Source organism: Typopeltis vanoorti, chromosome 19 (assembly GCF_054136105.1).
Source record: "Typopeltis vanoorti isolate ZY-2024b chromosome 19, IOZ_Tvanoo_1.0, whole genome shotgun sequence".
Lineage (NCBI taxonomy): Eukaryota > Metazoa > Arthropoda > Arachnida > Uropygi > Thelyphonidae > Typopeltis > Typopeltis vanoorti.
In genome coordinates this window covers 27,321,545-27,340,518 of record NC_143567.1, presented here as the reverse complement: position 1 = coordinate 27,340,518, position 18,974 = coordinate 27,321,545, and the positions used below count along the sequence as shown (strand labels likewise).

General features: G+C 34.6%; 1 protein-coding gene and 1 long non-coding RNA gene across 2 annotated transcripts in view; one reads left to right on the top strand and one right to left on the bottom strand.

Annotated features, from left to right (window-relative positions):
• The window catches only part of LOC150095936 (uncharacterized), a 463,683-nt gene extending 459,296 nt beyond the window's left edge, over positions 1–4,387 (top strand). Inside the window, exon 4 of the long non-coding RNA XR_016549936.1 lies at positions 4,097–4,387. This is a non-coding gene — a long non-coding RNA (uncharacterized LOC150095936). The remainder of the gene's footprint in view (positions 1–4,096) is intronic.
• The window catches only part of LOC150095935 (uncharacterized), a 123,257-nt gene that overhangs the window by 81,440 nt on the left and 22,843 nt on the right, over positions 1–18,974 (bottom strand). The window lies entirely within an intron of this gene.

Below are 18,974 nucleotides of genomic sequence, written 5' to 3'. Positions count from 1 at the left end.
CATCTCGTGATTCCGTATAATAATCAATGCTCAGTTTTTCGGATCACCTTGTTAAAAAACTGTTTTTTCCGGGAGACTAAAATCCTGTTCACACTTACAATATTGAAAATTAAAATTACGAGCGTCATAAAAATAAATAAATAAATAAACAGTTTCACACTGAACAGTCAAATTTGCTTTAAGTACTTATCACAGTTTGGATTACCACTTATGGAGAGCACTCCTAGATACATTTGGAGATGCCCTTCTAATACTTAGATACAATTAAAAAGGGAATCCTTAGTAGCTTCCCCATTTACCTATCTGAATAAAGTCATTAGGACTGCTTTGATTGTCTTTAAGGAAGATGGATTTCATCGCCCGGTGTGACACCACCGAACGGCTTAGTGGAGGCCTGAACTGGTTTGAAAAAGTTCCATGTTTGGTCTGTTAGAGTAGGGTTTCCGACTGTAGAAAATAAATAAAAATATATAAAATCAATAAAGATAGAAAAAAACCCTTAGTTCATGGTACTAATGTATTATAGGTTTAAAACGTTTCGTGAGTGGAAGTCCTATATATATATATATATAAGTAAAAATGACTTATATTTGTGTGTATAATCATACTAAATCTGGTACTGGAAACAGAAGCACAGAGATAGTCTTTTAAGATCGATTCAAATGCCGTGGTTGTGTTGAAAAATGCTGAACAAAAGACCGACTGAGAAAAATTACCTCATCTCGAACATCCAGGATATATTGAGTTTGCTAAAAACTTTCGTTTCAGTACGATTTTCAAGATAAGAAAACTTTCCATAGCAATGAAAGACAAAGCGATCTTAAGGGATCTAAGAAACACATGCGATATGGTTCGCCATGAAAGGATACATTAGCTACACGGAGTTTTCGTGATAAACTGCATGGCTAATCCGTCAACTGTATGACAGACATGACGTTCAAGATACGCAATAGAAGTGAGTTGCATAAAATAAAATAAAAAAATAACTCGATGATTTAGTCATTCTCATGCGATTTATATTTTCGCAAACTTAATACACATGACTCACGTTCTTATAGTTGGTGTTATAGAACACCAACTATAAGAACTGGGAGTTCGTATATATTTAGGAGCTGCATGCCACCTTTTGCTCTCCAGTCAATAAGTCGCGGGTTCGAATCCCATTGCCTGTGAAGCTCTTTAAGTGGGAGATGAATTTCACTGCCCGATGTGAAACTACTACACTGCTAAAAAAATTGGGTGAGTCGTTCCTGTTATGTAAACCTGAAATGTAGCCAACGTTACTACAAAGAAACCCGACTACTACAATTGTCTTCATTAATCAAAGTGGAATCTGATAATGCCATGGCTGCTTTGTAAGTATTATCAGATGTTCATATAACTAGGAGAAAGATAAATTAGATTAGTATCTTCTTTGAAAAAAATCAACCTTTAAAACATTTGATGGATCTATGTGATTAATAGAGTTCGTATTATACGAGTATCAATGCGCAAATAACCCTCTTCTGTTATCGACACAGCCATGAACATGACCCTCGCTAATACACAACACGACTTCAACCTGACATCGGAATGATAAACAAAGCACAGATTAAAATACCATCAAATGTTTGTATTCCAGTGAACTACTTACACACATTAGTAATTTATCTCACGTCATTCTATTTCGATACGACAAGTCATACGTTTGTCGCCTACAAAATGTTCATAGCTGAAATACATATTTGAATCGGTTATCTAAGCCATTTACGCTGTAAACTCCAAGCTGCTGTAGGATGGAAATAGCATTTCCATTCTTCTACAGCACGTCATAATTGTGGTTAAGACTATTTTTCCTCAGAGCTATTGCATAGCCAAGTGAGTCGCATAGAATTTGTAGAATGGTTTAACATACAATTCGTTAATGTTTATATAATGCCGTGGTGATTAATAAAAATTAAGGAAAAGAAACTAAAGTAAAAATATGCTAATCACTATTAAGGAAAGGGAAAAAACAAGCAAATGAACAAAATGAAAAAATCAAAACAGATTAATGACCCATGCTACTACCAAAAAAAGACGCATCATGGCCTATGCCTCAAATTCGATCTATTGGAAGATCAATAATTGAATATTGTTAATTTTCTAGTTTTATCCAGAGAAATATTGAACAGGGTGCAGCAAAATTTGAAGCTTTAACACCTGATTATTGGCAGAACTGAAGCTTTTTTTCTACAGAGGCTGCAGGATTTTTTCCTCCAGAACTTGGATTTTGCATCCTACCAAAAAGACGAACCTGTCAAAAGGGACACGCCATTGACAGACAATAACACACTGGCTTCGTAGCCATAGTTGTTTTGCCGTAATTCTAAATATTCCGATTTCGTCCCAATTTTGAATTTCGTTATTTGCTTGTTAGAATCACTAGGTGGAAATCGGTTAATCTATGCAAAGTGCATAGGTGTTGCGAAGTGATCCCAGCCGTCTCATTTTAGTCTTAATTAGGAGAGTTACTTCGTTTAAAAAAAAAAAAAAAAAAAGTAAATAATATCCCATTTAAAAATCATGTCCTATTTTATTTTATCATTTTTATTATTTTATTTTATGGTTATATTATTTGTTTAGATGATAACAGGGGGAAAAGTTTTACATTTGTTATAAACTTGAAATCTGTTACGGGCCTTTAGAAATATATTTATTTAGGAGGAAAACGATAGAGAAACTGGCTAACGTAATACATAAATAGAGTCGACTAAAAGCTTCAGTACTCTAATATCTGCTGTATATCTGTCTATTTTATTGTTTATCTTATAAATAATGCATGCTTATATTCAAATAACCGCTATAAAAACATATGGGAGGAAATTAGCGCCCTCTAGACTAAATCTAAACGTATAAATTTGTGATATGTTTGTAATTCGAAACTACACCGGGGGAGAGTAAAAGGTCTGGTTTGTCCGATCTTAGCAGCTATATCATATTAATATAGTTTAATCACTAATACTTATTGAATAATTGAATTATTTGTATACAAGCTCTAAAGTACTTTGAAATATTGCTATTAAGATAAATCCCATTTCAGTAATGTTAAAATTACTATAAAGATCATCTTTGGATAAATGTAACACTTTTTCCCAAAAAAAAATGTTTTTTTAGCCCCCTCGCCACCTCACACTTTTTTTTTCTTTTTTTTTTTTTTTTAAATACTCTCAAATACAAGCGCCGTGTCTGTATCTTGAAAAGTTTGGTGAATTCAACTAACTCAAATTTGCTTCCGAGCACAACCAAGGCAAAAAGGCGTCACTAAACAAGAATCTACTTAAGTGTCATAACTAATAAATGGTCGAACATTTCTCTTATGGCAAGAATAGTGGAAGGAAGAAAGTGGGCAGTACTGGGATGCTAAATACTGCCCTGTCCAAGCAGAATCTTGCGTCATCCTTCATCTAGGTCTTGTCAGGTGCCAGCTATGATTTATTTTGTCATATTTATCGATATCATCTCATCTCTCCTAAGTTCAAAAAAAAAAAAAAATCTTTTTTGATGTTCTTACACCTAACCTGCATTTAAAGGCTAGAGGGTTGTTTATAATGGAGGTGATATATGAAGTCAGATAACGTGTTATGTGTCACAATGAGGGGCTTTGTGGAATAGCTCTCGTTTCTCTCACCTGACTCTAGTATTATTACTATTTTGTGTTAAGAATAGGGCACAATAAATAGGCTAATAGAATCTGTTTATCTGATGCAAAAATATGAAAATAGAAGCCAGTCGGCATCTTTTGTATGCATAAGGGAACTATTTTGCTACTGTAGTGTCGGATGTTCTTGTCGACGCCATTTTATGAGCCATTCACATCGCTATCACATCAAGAAACCTTGATTTTTTTACCGCAAGAATGACTTTGCCTACTCTTGGTTGGAAAATATGGTTTTTACCCTAAATTATATAATTTATCATTGATATTAATATCGGATGGAGAAGTATATATAATTAAACTAATAAGATATTAAAAGGTTTACATTTCATTTTGTAAATTAATTATCCACTATTTTGTGTTAAAACCAAAACAAGTGACTAATGGCATTTATTTTGTTTTATTTTTTTTCCCCAATAGATGACCTAAATGCCTTATCAGACTCTCCAACTACTATTATGAGTCCTTGAATGTCCTTGAAGTTCTTACTATTCACTTAGCAAACCAGTACAAAGATTGCATCAGTAAATTGCTAACGAAAAGGCCTTCAACCAGCTCAAAGTCACTGGAAGTAAAAGATACGTAGAAATAACCTTGTTGGTGATTTTTTTTTTAGTTCTGACCACTGTGTAGTAACTCTAAATGAATATTAATTGAACACCAACAAGTGTCAAAGATCGAAGATACCAATATTTAGCATTCTAACTGAAAAAAATCCATGTATTTTAATAAATAGTTGTTTTTTTTTTTGTTTTTTTTACTATTTTCCATCCTCATTAATAGGTGCCCGTCGTAATTTGTCAATCAGATATAATTATTAGCTGTCAGTTAATATTATTTACACTTGGTAACAAAAAATCTAAACGAACTGATAAATAAAATGCAAACTCCAGAAGACATGGAATTTTTTTAAAGTATTTGTAGACGACTCTATATTTAAATGGCTGTTTTTACGAATGTAAACAATTTTAATTTCATTACGTCACAGTGCATGAGATGCTAAGTAATTTAAGCGTGACCAACAATGTAACTTTCAGCTTTCTCGAGCAACACATGCGCAGTATAGCGTTTCTTCAGCGCCCACAATTAAACGTTTTCATTGCTTTTTATTATCAATTATGCTAACTTCAATATAATTATTTTTTTTTCTTCTGTAAAAGTGTTCACAATAGCTTTTAAAATACCTCATGTAAATTCCTTTTCCAAGACTTAAGGCTTGATGCCATAATAGTCCGCTAGTCTCTTTTATTTTCTAAATTAATTCTGGAAGTTAATTCGGCAGAAACAACTTCGCTTTTTAGTGTCTCAAAAAATTTCGATTTTTCTCTTCTTTTGTTCCGAACAACCGTCGACAGTCTAAGAAAATGGGGGGAGGGAAAGGCTTATAGTTCCTGGAGCACATCTGACAGTCACGGAGACGGAATCTGAGATGGCATCTCTTTAATCCTGTGATCACCGTGATGTAAAGCCTTGTGAAGTAACTGAGGCGAACACTCTACACTGACACATACATCAGGTTCATCCAATGTCTTCTGCTCCTCTTTCTGCTTGCGTTGCGAATGCCATGATAAAAAGGAAACAACAATAAATTTGAAGAGCGAAATGTTGATTTAATACATTCGCAGAAGGGAATAAATTGTATAATATGCGATCACTGCCTTCCTTTTGTCGGCCATTTTGCTTTATTTTTTGGCTCTTTCGCTCATGTTTTATAGTACTTTTTTATTTATCATTTTCTCTGTCTCTTTCCTTACTTTTATTTCTTTGTCCATTTTCTTTCTTTTTTTAATATTTCTTTTCACATTTCACTTCAAGTTTTCTCTTTCTTACTTTATTTATTTTTTCTGTCCATTTCTGTCTTCTCTTTTAACTTTTTTCTATTCAACATAATCTCCTAATTCCCTCATAATTTTTCATTTTTCCCTTTTTATATTCATTTTCATAGTTTTAGTTTTTTTCTTTCTTTCTTTTATCCTATATTTTTGAAGTATCTGCTGTATCTCTTCCTCCGTATCACTTTCTTTTATTTATTTATTTTTATTTATTTCTTTTTTATATCTTTCTCTCTCTCTCATTTCTTTCTTTCATTTTTCTTCCTATTTTTTTCATCCTATCGTGTGATTTTTTTTCTATATTTTATTCATTTTTTTTCGCTTTTTTCTGTGTTTTTTCCTCGTTTCTGTTCTCTCTCTCAGATATATATATATATATATATATATATATATATATATATAGGTGGTTTTTTAGATGATTTCACAGCATTTTAACGTGTTTAAATATAGTCTTGGATATCATTCAGCTTCTTGAAATCATTTCAATTTTAGTGTAAATTAGACAACTTTTTTGTGTTTAAATTGCACAAAATATGAAATTATATGCTGCCCTATTTCCCATGAAATCTTTTAGATATTTAGCATGTAGCTAAAAGTTCAACTGAAGTTCCACTTAGTACTATAACTCAAAAAGAATGATGTTATTATTACCAGATTGCACTAAGGCTATGAGGCATTCCCATGGGCAGACTAGAAAATGAGGACTCATTATTATCTTATTATTAATATCTCATACTTTTGATAATACTAGTAATAGCAATGATTTCTTCTCTCTCTCTCTCTCTCTCTCTCTCTCTCTCTCTCTCTCTCTCATCCCTCTCAATGTAATGATAACAAAGTTGGTAACAAATTCCCTTTTCTATATTTTTCTTCCATTTTCTTGTTGTGCTTTTTGCCCGCTTGATCTTATCGCTCTATATAAAAAGGTAAATCACTCCATACAAAAGCGAAAACTCCAATGTTGTCTACGGTCAGATAGATAATTATCATGCATTTATGAATCAAACTATGTCTCTAATAGAAGTATCTCTAGGTCAAGTGACAAATTGCCATACATTTCCTACAGAGATAAACGAAACAATTTTTTTTAAAAAAATTAAAGAATATGTCTACTTTCCGTGGTTTAGGCTTTGCTTATTTCCTATACGTCATCGAAAATATTTTTGCGAGAAATTAAAAAGAAACCTTGAGTATTTCTCTTGATTTTCTTTTCTCTCTATTTTTCTCTCTTTTTTATCTCTCTCATTCTGTCTTCTTGACTTTGCTATTCTTCAACCGCTTACCAATATACAGCAAGTGGCCAACACGCTATGTCAAAATATAAGAAAAAAAAAAAGTTATAAGATGTTCCTCTTATGTATTCATTTGTTTATCAGGTAGAGAAATAATAGATAAATAGAGTACGACAGCGAAAGAAAGAGCGATTTCATATTTCAGGTTTCTTCTGATTATCTTAACCCGTATTTTGTTGACCCAATTAACGACGTCTTCCACATAATTAGAATCCAGTGAAGAAGCGTGCTTGAATGCTAGCAAGACAAATAGGAGAACATCTTTCGAATTAACGTCCTTTTTACTGCAATGTCACGACTGCTGTGGGTTCCTCTTCGATGCAGCAATGAGGAGTTATTAATCCTATTTAATACGGCTGACCCTATCATTCGTTATCAAAGGAGTGACCCAAGGTGAACTCCCGTATATTGGCCGCACGCATCGTGTTTATCAAACTGACATAATGAGGGTATGAGCCATCGTCACTAACTCGCCTTAAGAAATTGATTGATTTTCTTAAAGTTTCCTTATCTGTTATCAATACCTCAGATATTTATGATATCCACACTAGCGATCCACAAAAATGCAACCGAACAACCTTCACAATTTTTAAAGTAAATTTCTTATTAGAATATTGTCAATCTAGAAGTTTGTTAGTTGCTTTGAAAATTACAACGCCCATCCCTGGAAGTTTTTCAGTTACTTTGCAAACTACAAGAATCATCTCCTGAAGTTATTTACATATTCGACACGTTTATGTTTCACTAGTTTTAAAATGATGACGAATATTAATATCAAAGAATTAATAACAAAGGATAATCCCATATTTTTTTTTCTTCCCGGAGACTCAAGTTTTTTTTTTATTTTTTTTCAAACTCCAAAATTGAAAAAATCGACAGAAAACATAGGTTAATAGACAAAAATACTGTGCAGTGAATCGTGTAATATAAATGGTGGATCGTACAATGTTTTGAAGTGTAGAGTGGTCTCAGCAATGAGCCCTTGGACTACATAGAAGTGTCATATAATTGATATATATTATTATTGTCAAATAACAGTAATAATAACTCTCTATTTAGTAGTATTTCAAGGCTGAACAAATGCATGTAATCATATGTTCTATAACTAGATTTTATACTATTTTAAATTAGGTTTCCAATTATCTTTGTGAAAGACTGCTTCCTTATTTTCATCCAGAAAATCCTTGTTTCTTTTTACGTAAAAAGGACAGGAAAAAAAAAAAAAAAACTTCAACTCTATGCTGTTTCGTCAGTCTACCGCTTACCAATACCACTTATACGCTGTTTAATACAATTCCTTAAAGTTTTGCATCGAATTTCTTTAGAAGTTATCTACTTATTGCTAAAGACTCGGACCTAAAGGCGTGCATATTTATTGGAAGATGATTATGGACTTGGCCATGTTTTAATTTGTTATCTCTCCACCGCCCGTCTAAAAGACTGATGACATTTTACAGGAAGGGACGTGGAACCCTCACTTAGCTGGTCCCCACGCCGTATTTCCTGTTTCGCAAAAACAATTAGAGAGCCTCTTAGAATGCAGATGAGAACCGAGCAACGTGGATAGTGGAGAATGGTGTATAATTATCTGAAGACGAATGAAGACAGATCATGTCTTCCACCCCGGTCGGTCTATTCTAAGACTTAAGCCTTCTGGCAATTGTTTGTTTTAAGAAACATGTCGCTCCTCTTTTAAGCTTCCCTTATTGCTGCCCTATCTTCACGCACACATTTCTATTAAAGGCTTTGTTAAGCCTAATTTTATGTTTTAGGCCTAACATGGAAATGCATGTATTAGCATGACTAGAATGACTTAAATATTTCTAATCTTTGATTAGTTTAATTGGAATTGGATCGTCGATATGATGAGGCAGTTTAATCATACTGACTTCGAAGGTAGAAATATATATATATAAGACATAAAGTTTAATCTAAAACTTTCTTTCTCTTTCTCCCTGTATGTGCGTTTAAATGTTGGCGATTGCGCATGCCAAGAGACGAGCACATCTGTGTGGAAGCTGTCGCAAGAAGAAAGCCCAATCAAAGTGTATTCTGAGCTTGTTTGTTACTTTATCGTTTGCCAACTGTTTCTCCTCTGAGTTCCGCCATTACCTCCGATGATATCGCCATCATCGTTCGTCATCCTTGCCGTCATTGTCGACTGTTTGGTTCTTAAGAAAATTGTTTCCTCGTTTCACTACCTCTTTAAAGTTCTTTTATTACATCTCGACTTCTTTACCGATTTTTTTTTTTTTTCTTGCACAAAAGTTTTGTTTAGTTTTTCAGGCTGTTAAATGTCAGCCTGTTTTAATGTTCCATTTCTTGAAGATGATGTTTTTGTTTTGTGTCTCTTTTATATTGTTTAATTCCATTTAGTTTCGAAACTTTTGTGTTTTGGAGTTGAACCACGGTTAGAAATGAAGTATGAATTATTTGTAACAAATAGCAGAAGAACTATTAAAGATCGCTTTTTATTTCATCTTTGACGCGTGCAAGCCAGCACGCGCCAAAGATGAAACATACATATCACGCTATTGGTTAAAATAAAGATAACCAATAAAAAAAAAAAAAACTTCTTTTTTACTGGTTATGCTAAACATGTGACAATTAAAACCATCACGTCATCAGTATCCATTTTCCACTAGTATTTCCACAGTAATAAACATTACAATTGCGGACAAATGCAAATTCATTGCTAAATTTGTTTTTAGCGCTAAGTTAATACTTGTGTTACAGTATCTAACCAAAACCTTGTTATCTCCTTGCAGTATTACGTTTCGTATTTACTGAACTTGTCTAAATAGAATGAACATTTTCTATATTTAAAGTTTATTTAATTCCATCTAACCCAAACGAAGTTGTTCCAATATATAATTTCGATATATTTTTCCCCTCTTGCGCCTGTAAATGAGCCAACAAAAACTTGAATATCTCGAACAAATATTTAAAGCAGATATTCGGTCACTCCCACTCGGGAAAAATAATAATTCATATGGACTATTTTAGACGGGGTATTTGGTCACATTACATTATTTTAAATTACACCGAATCACAGTGAAGTATGCATTAGACTTGATGCTAGAGGATTTCTTAAAGGTTAAAAAAAAACTGGAAAACTTAATGACTGACAATCAGAAAATTTCCAGTTTTTTTAACCTTTAAGAAATCCTCTAGCATCAATTCTAAATTCCACGCATACTTTGACTGTGATTCGCCAAGTAAACTTGGCTTTGAGTCTAGCAGACAAGGGGAAACCGAGATGAGCTTAAAATGCAAGGAATAATAATAATAATTAATAAATAAGTAAATAGTGTTGCATCTATTAGCAGTCTATTTGGTTTTGCAATTGAAGTTGGAACTGTATGTATTCAAACCGCAGAAACTTTTCAAATGAAATATTTAAAATAAAAAAAAAGTGAAATTATCAGATGGTTAACTGTACTATTAGCAACTTGGTCTTACAGTAATGCGATATGAATAAGCTCGTGGCTCCGTTTATAAGAAAGGGCGCCACCAGCGGAAGTTGCAGTAATAAATATCATATATTGAATATAGAAATATTCGGAATTGTTTGCGTAAATGTCAAACTTAATGCTTCATTCCCACAGTTAAAACCAAATTAGCATAATCTAGAAGAGGGGGAAAAAAAAACTTTGGTAAGAAAAATAATGCTGGCAATGCTAATCTGTAGTTTTATCGCCTCTTTGTGTGTTATACAAGAAATTATAAGAAATAATCGAGCATTACGGTGCTTTACTGGAGCCTAACAGTTTTCGAAAAAGAATAAAAATAGATACACGGACCAAAAGATCGAGTGGTGTTAGAATATTTATTAGAAGTAATTTGCAATTTAAGTGCGGCATCATTACATAAATATCTTGATAGTTTTCTTTGCCATTAATGTGATAATGCTATTAGTAACCCCACTTCAAGATGCTGTACAATAAATGGAAATATTTAATATTAAATACGTTGCTTTTTACACCCGTATGAATCGTCGACACGAAAACATTCATTTCTGTTACATTTTTAATGCATAATTAAAAATTGTAATGCCGATTTTAACGTATTTAATATGAAATATGCTCTTTTGCAAAACATATTGATTACATGAATAATGCAGTACAGTTAAGTATTCAGTTGATATATTTTCTACTACCAGTCTTGGTTAGAACAAAGCAGTAAATTGCATCTATCTTTCTGTATAATGCAATAAAATAATTTCGTTTGCAGCAGATGAGTATGACATAAAGCGTCCATGACAACGCTGAGCTATTACTTCAAATAAAATAAAATAAAAAATATTTTTGTTGCTTGTTTCAAATGAATGTGACGTCAAATTTCCATGACAACAAGCATGCTTCTATTTAAAGCATTTTGCACTAAAGTCTAGTATTTTATTTTTTTTATTTATTTTTAGTGAAGAAAATTTAAATGCAATTTTAGCACAGCACCTGATTACGTATATATTTGCACAGTTATTTCGTATTGCATTCGTATATATCAACATGCGATTTAAATAATGCATAAATAGTGCTCTGATTATTTTGTTCAAGTAAGTGATTTTCATTATCTTTGCTCGTATGAATAGGAAAATGCAATAACGATTCAGATTTGCAGATAACTTTAATAACAGGCTCATGGAAAGTGACGTATTTCAAAGGTCACTTCACTTTCGTTTATTTCAGATTCTCTGCATGATTTTTTTTTTTTTTAAAGTAAATACAGACCACGATTAGTAGTGAGTCATTATGGCTGGGTACCTTACCTTTGTTGGATATTTCTGCAATTTCTCCTACACATGTGAATATGTCCACCTATCTCGCCTTCTGATCGGCCAAAAAAATCACTATTATTAGAGATCCTTTTTGCCGAAATCAACTGAGATGTTGCCAAAATAACTACCTTTGTGACAGCTAAAAAGGGGCGGGCACTACTTCATTTATCTGGCCGATCGGGCTGTGGTTTGATAAATAGATACACACTAGCGGGATTTTTGTTATCATCACTAGTACTTTGGTCTCTTTTTAATTTTCAGCCGACCCATGGCAGTAATTTATTGTTATGTTATGTTTTGATACCGAACGTCCAGCATGGGGTTGGAAGGATAGGTTGTTCCCTTAAAGGTGGAAAGGTGAAACGTGAACAGCACCTTAATGATAGATATGTTTTTTTCAAAAACGAGATTTTCCTTATTTGGAATTCAATACTTCAAGACATATTCTAATCCACCTTTACACAATACATTGATCTCAGCGAGATTTTTTTTTTCGGGAGGATGGCAAGCGATACTTTTTAATTTAATTTAATTTTATAAAACTAATATGCTACTCTCATCCTTACCTTCCCTTCCCCCCCCCAAAAAAAAAAAAATTGTAGTAAACAGGAGTATGTTTGAAGTGTAATATAGTTCGTGACGCCATTTTGAATTAAAAACATATAAAGTACAATAAAGTAATGAATTAAAAACATATAAAGTACAATAAAGTAATGAATTAAAAACATATAAAGTACAATAAAGTAATGAATTAAGGTACATGTAAAGCATAATATACAATATTGTTGTTCCAGGTCAAAATACGCATATAACTTGCATATAATTTAGACGTTGACTATTCAGTAGAAAATAACGTCTAACTATAGAGAGGAAAATAGGTAAAAATCTCGTTTTGAAGGATAAGGTGGGTGGGGGGAGGCAAATATGTGTCCAAAGAAATCGCTTGTGAAAATACAACAACTAAATATGTTTATTCATGAGGAAGAAGTACTGGAGATATTGCAAATATTTGTACATGCAGGCTTCCCAATATGTGGAGTTGTATATCAATGAAGCAGGCAAGTCTCAACAGACTTATTCACTTCGATATCTTTCTTTGGAACACTCCATTAGCATTTCAAACATTTTCAGCTTTACTGTGTGCAAAATATGTCATAAAACTAATCCGATTCTGACCCTGGCTATAGTTATTTGGGAGCGAGTTTACCCCAATCGCCAAACCAACTTTTAATCTGAGATTTTTTGCATTCCTCATATAGAATATTGCACGCGCAGAATAAATTAACTCTGTGTGTGGTTGGTGCATTGGGACCCTTCATTCACTTCAGTGTCCTGTGTATTACTCGGGTTTCAATAGCGTGTTTATGTGAGTGTAGAAGGTCGCTTTTGTCATGGTTGTCACTGCTGGAGGTCTTTGTGCCCAGGGGATAAGTAGTCCCTTTGACGGGATAGTTTGCTATACCGATTCAAACAAGGAAGAAAACATTCAATATACTATTGCTTTTTACTACTGTGGGTTATTGGTGTGGTTAAAATAATCGTTAACAGTAGAAAGGATAGAAAGAAAGATGTATAAATCCCTCCCCTTTTCTTCCCCCTCCAAAATACAGAATATTCAGGTAAATATTTATTTATTTATTAAATAAATAAGGCAATACATTTTTAACATCCTAATTATTATGAATAAATATTGCATTTAAAAATGCGAATTTATAGACAATGAAAATAGCTTTAATAATGAAAAAAAAAATACCCTCTTTTCAGATTTGAGTTTATTGAAATTCGTGGAAGCTACCAAGAAAAAAAAAATGTTTACATATTAAATTCTAAACATTAGTGTAAGTGAATTGGAATAATGTGCCAGTAGTGGAACGTCACTAGATGTCACTTTCCTTACTAGCAGACGAAAACTGCGTATAATACAACTGCGGTTGCTAATAGCAACAGAGGCTCACGCGGGAGCTACGTTATTCATCTCGGTAAACGCAAAGCCTTCTCATTTCCTCAATGCAACGCATATCATAAATATTAAAGAGGGGAAGTAATCATTCAAGGCCGTTGTGTTGCTTCGTGAAGTCGAGGGATGATATAATGGCAGGTTGGGTGATGTAAACACACAATAATTGTAGTTTATTTAACCAAATTAATTCGCCAATGAGCCTAATATCTCGTAGACGTTAGTTGTAACCTGGTCTGTTGCACCTGTTACAACGATCAGTTCAACTCCCACTTAATAATACCAAATTACGGTGGTTTCGAGGGTAAATGCAATTCTTTTAAAAGATAAAAAAAAATCACTTAGCGAATTTGCGAATAAGATATTTGCAGCTTGTAGGCTAGTAGGGTTAAGTCAGCTGTCGACGTGCGTGATTGTAGGTATTGTCCTATCCGTCATTCCTTACAAGGATACCGTCAATTGGGCTCGTAAAGGCACAATAAGTCACCCATCGTAACGTGAAAGAGGAAAAGAAAAGACAGGGGGAAAAAGAGGGAGGAAATATATTTAGTATTAGATATTTTACTTAATATTGCTTACATTTTTTTAGCTTAGCAGTTCCATAATATCGTCCCCTTTGGCACTATCATCAACTCTAAAAAATGCACTTTTCGCTTAGAAATATGCACGTAAACTGGATATAACACAGCTGGATACGAAGCTTGATAATTCATTAACTGTCCGTTAGGATAGCCTTTTCACATTCCTCCAAAAGTATAAACTTGTTAATTTTGTTCTTTATTAGTTATCTCGCAATTCGATTTTCTGATGAATTAGAATAATTTACGAGAAATTTTAACGTTTATTTTTAATGTTTTAGTTTATAAACAATATGTAGATGACTGTTAGTCAAACAAATAATATAATAATGAATACAATGTGTCCAAACACCATTAGCTCATTTACTTTTACAAACTGATCATTTCTATCTATCTTGGAAACACATAAATTGCCTTCTTTAACCATGAATTTAAAAAAGTATTAAGTGTTAGCTAGTACTTAAAAAGAAAAAGATAATGTTACCTCTTGTACCTGATAGCGGGTATAATGCTTATTACAAATAACTATGAAAAATTAAATATCTTTATAGTGGTTCATGAAAAATTAAACGAAAATAATAATAATAATGATAAAAAGACCTTATGATCAAGTAGGACCGGCCTTAAACAGATTGGGTCCTCGCTGAGTGGCGAAACAAGAAATGTAAAATTTGATAAGATTTTGCTGAACAAAAAATAAAAAAAGAAAAGAAAACTGTCTTTATAATTAGACAGTTTTTTGTTTTGTTTTTTTGTACAAGTATAATCTGTGACCATATTATTTAATTTTTAACATTGTTTAATAGTATATACACTGCTTGGAAAGAAGTTACGGACACCCTCTGTGGGCAAGGCGCATCGCGCATGTAACGAGTCACGTGTTTGCAGCTGGTATAAGTTGGGAGAATGAGATGCTCCAAAGTCAGTGCAACTGTGTCCGGATGAAATGGCTGAGGAAAGAGAACTAACAATTTTTGAAAGAGGCGTTGTGATAGGATGCCATGTTGCAGGCCTATCTATTCGACAGATTGGGCCACCCCAGATCAGTGATACCATACTAAGATGGAAGCGCACAACTGCAAGTGCTACCCACAGTGGACGATCCATCACACTCACCTAACATGACTGTTACGAAGGATAATATGTGAAACCACCATTCGTCGGCCGACACGTTCAGTGCGGAGTTCGTGGCATCGACTAGAACGTGAATCTGCACAAAAACATTCAGAATCGAGGCTCACACCATGAGCTTCCATGGTAGGACCGCAATATGCAAGCCCCACATTACCCGAACCAACAAGCAGCGTCGTCTTGAGTTGTGCCTTTAAAGAGCGTGTAGAGTGAAACTTGGAAAGCTGCGTTATGGAGCAACGAAACATGCTACACCCTCTGCCGAACAGATGATCCGATATGGGCGTGTCAGATGCCCGGTGAACGTCTCTTACCAGATTGCGTAACTCCATCTGTGAAATTTGGAGGTGGTGATGTAATGGCACGAACCTACTTCTCCTGGTTTGGCCACGGACCTCTGTTTGTGGTGCCCACGAACACTGAAGGAGACAATAGTCATTTCCGCAGAAACACCACTTTGTGGTTACAGAAATGACCATTGCCTCTTTCAACAAGACAATGCGCCATGTCATTAGTCTGCTGCTGCTGTAACTGCGTGGTTCATGGACATGAACTTCACAACACTTGACTGGCCTCCATAGAGCACTGATCTGAATCCTATTGAACATCTGTCGGATGATCTGGATCCCCACATCAGTGCAGGACCTCATTACATGCCTGCAGGAAGAATGGTCCAAAATTCGTGGATTTTGGACCATTTGTGAAATTTTGATCTCATTGATCGCTATCGTATATGGAAAGTATGCCCCGTAGGACTGCTGCAGTCATCGCAGCGAAAGGAGGTCGTACATCTTATTGACGTGGGCGCCATGGCTCTGTTTTTCACATTATGGTGTCCTTGACTTCTTCTCAAGCAGTGTATTACCGATACCTAATTATCTTACATTACGGACTGACCAATAGGATCGTAATTGGGCTGGGAATCTGATTGAAGTCGCTAGTTTTAGATGACTAAAAATGATAATTAATTCCCTTTTGTGGGCATGAAGAAAATAGGAACTGAATTAAGGAAATTCTGACTTTTACTGAGAACTCTATAATAGTATATAAGTACGAAAAATATAACACTCTAAAACTAAAGTTTCAGAAGAGATACGGGGGGGCTTCTAATTTCCCCTTCCCCACATCAAAGAATGGGAGTGAACTTTCTTCCTCTGTGTCTTGCGTCACCTTGACGCATTTCTTAATAGAACGAAATAAGATTTAAACGATGCATATTACCATTAAAATTTGTATCATGAGGCAAAATTCATTGATCTCTTATCAAGGAGAAAGAAGGCAAATTTGAATTCTTAGCAAACAGCGGCAGAATAAAGCACTTATAGCTCAATAGAAAAAATGATACCCACTATTTGGTTAGAACAGTGTTCTAACCAAAGTTAGAATAAAGACCTAGGTTCAAATTCCATCTAGGAAGTGCGAAACCTTTAGAAGGGTTTACCACAAAAGGTGACGGATCTTACAGAAGGGATAGAGTTTTTATCTCATTTTTCTCAATTAAAAACACAAGCTAGTTATAGATATATGAAAACTTCATTACGTCATTTTCATGAATATCATATCTTTAAAGTGGAACGAGAAATAATTACATTAAACGTTTGAAATTAATTTCAGATAACGATGCCAGTGTATTAACATCGGCAAGTGTTAAATACTAAGAACAATCTAAAGTTTATATAAAAATCATTGCTATCTCACACATATGATTTAAAAAATGTATATACGTCGTCAATATATGATGATAACTATAAACGATGCTGGATTTCTTAGATAGAATCTTGCATTTACTATAATCACGAAGAATTCTTTCAAGAAAATTGTTATTTTGAAAGCATGTCTCACAATAAGTATTTATAACCAAGGATAAAGCATTCAAGGTTCTTTTTTGGGCGTGAACTGTCTTCGAAATACCGGAGGCAATAAGTACATATGTATCACTTGTAGATCTCTAACCTTACTTAACAGGAAGATGGACTTGTATGAGTTGCGACTAATGTGGATGATTTATCACTCATTGAAGAGATCTCATCAACAGTCCATGTGACAAACGTTAACTTCGGTATCCAGTCCTAATTAGGTCTAAATTCTTACTGTATAATATCTGTATAATAACACGTATAATATAACCTGTATAATAACACGATTTCAATTCGATCGCTTTGTGGATTTTTTAAAATTTATTTCTTAAAACATCAAAATCTCAACTTCTAAATATTCCCACCTATCGGATGCTAATGCAATTATTTTGTCATCAACTTAATTTTTCTTTCTTTATTTCTTTTTTTTTTCTTCCCCGTATCCTTTACGCAATCCTTGAAGCGATTTTTATTCCAGGTAATTATCAATGTGAAAATTGCCGTACGGTGTCATTATTAATGTTGTCTATCTCGAACATCGATTAAGGGGAGGGATTAAAAGTTAAGTCACGACTTGTTCGCTTCATGACTTCTCAGACGTCACGGAATCAGATCAATGAAAAACAATAACGATTAAAAGAAAACAAAATAAAACAACCACAGACCTAAGTCCGCTACGTTATGTACGGCATTCCTAAGGGATAATTGTGTAGCTGTTAGCGGTTCTACCCCCCCCCTTCTGTTGCTCAAGGGGTGGGGGGGGAAGAAGCATCATTGTTTTCCGACGCCGCCAGTTTGGCGAAATTCGCATCCAAACGTAACACCCTCAAATCACCGTTATTAGCCACACTGGAAATCCAGCTCGTGCCCTAATAGCGCTATTACAATGGACCTCTGGGTTACCCTTCTCCACGAGGCTGGCAAGATAAATGGCTTGATGTCCCGGCACACACCTCATCACCTCACTGAGACTATTAGTCACATTTCTCCCGTCTCTATGGCAACAGGTCGTGAGCAGGCGACTTATTTCTCACCAAGCATCCAGTTTATTGTTTTATAATTTCCACCCCGATCGGACTGTGATGCTGATTACGGCCAAGAGTCGTGACTCACGCTGATCGGAAGTCACCAGTTGAGACAAGAGGTGCGTAGCCGGTAAATTAGAGGATGTCCAAGGTAAAGATGCCCTCCGCAGATCATTTATTTCATCTAGGGTCAAAGGTCACAGAATATATGGTGTTCTTTTGCCGCATTTGGACTGTGCAGGTGGCTGCAATTATTCAATACGAGGTGAGAGGTCCGTGCCTTACCGGGTTCAACAGGTGGACGTTGAATCGCTTATTTTTTCCTTCTTTTCCCCCCAATACTTTCTCTCTCTTTCTCTCCCTCCTTTTTTGTGAGCTCATTGATTTATTGTTCGTATTGATAGACACCCCTCTCTATCACGACTGGATCGCAGAAGGTACGGTGCTATTCCGTGACAGCAAGTGGCTTAAGTCCGTCCTAGTACCTGATGGTTAAGTCTAATTTGTCATCTGCAATGAGGAGCTGGTGTCGTTGTGTTAGCACCCCTTTGACAGGCGGACACTGGTAGCTTATAATTAACGACTCATCACGAAACTAAAGGCTTGAAAATGAGCTCAAGACCCCAAAAAACAGTTCACGATGTGTGTAAGAAACGTGAGTGACATGGGAGAACGAATCGAGTAAGATTGGGGGATGGTGTTTTGCATTAATGACGTCATACTCTTTGAATGTTACTCATAACTTATGTAAGGAAGACTTGAGAAGATTGTAGGGTTTGGTGCAAGATTTAACTTTGGAAGGGAGAAAAAAAGGAGGGGGAGCTTTTGAACTATATCGTGAGAGCGCCTG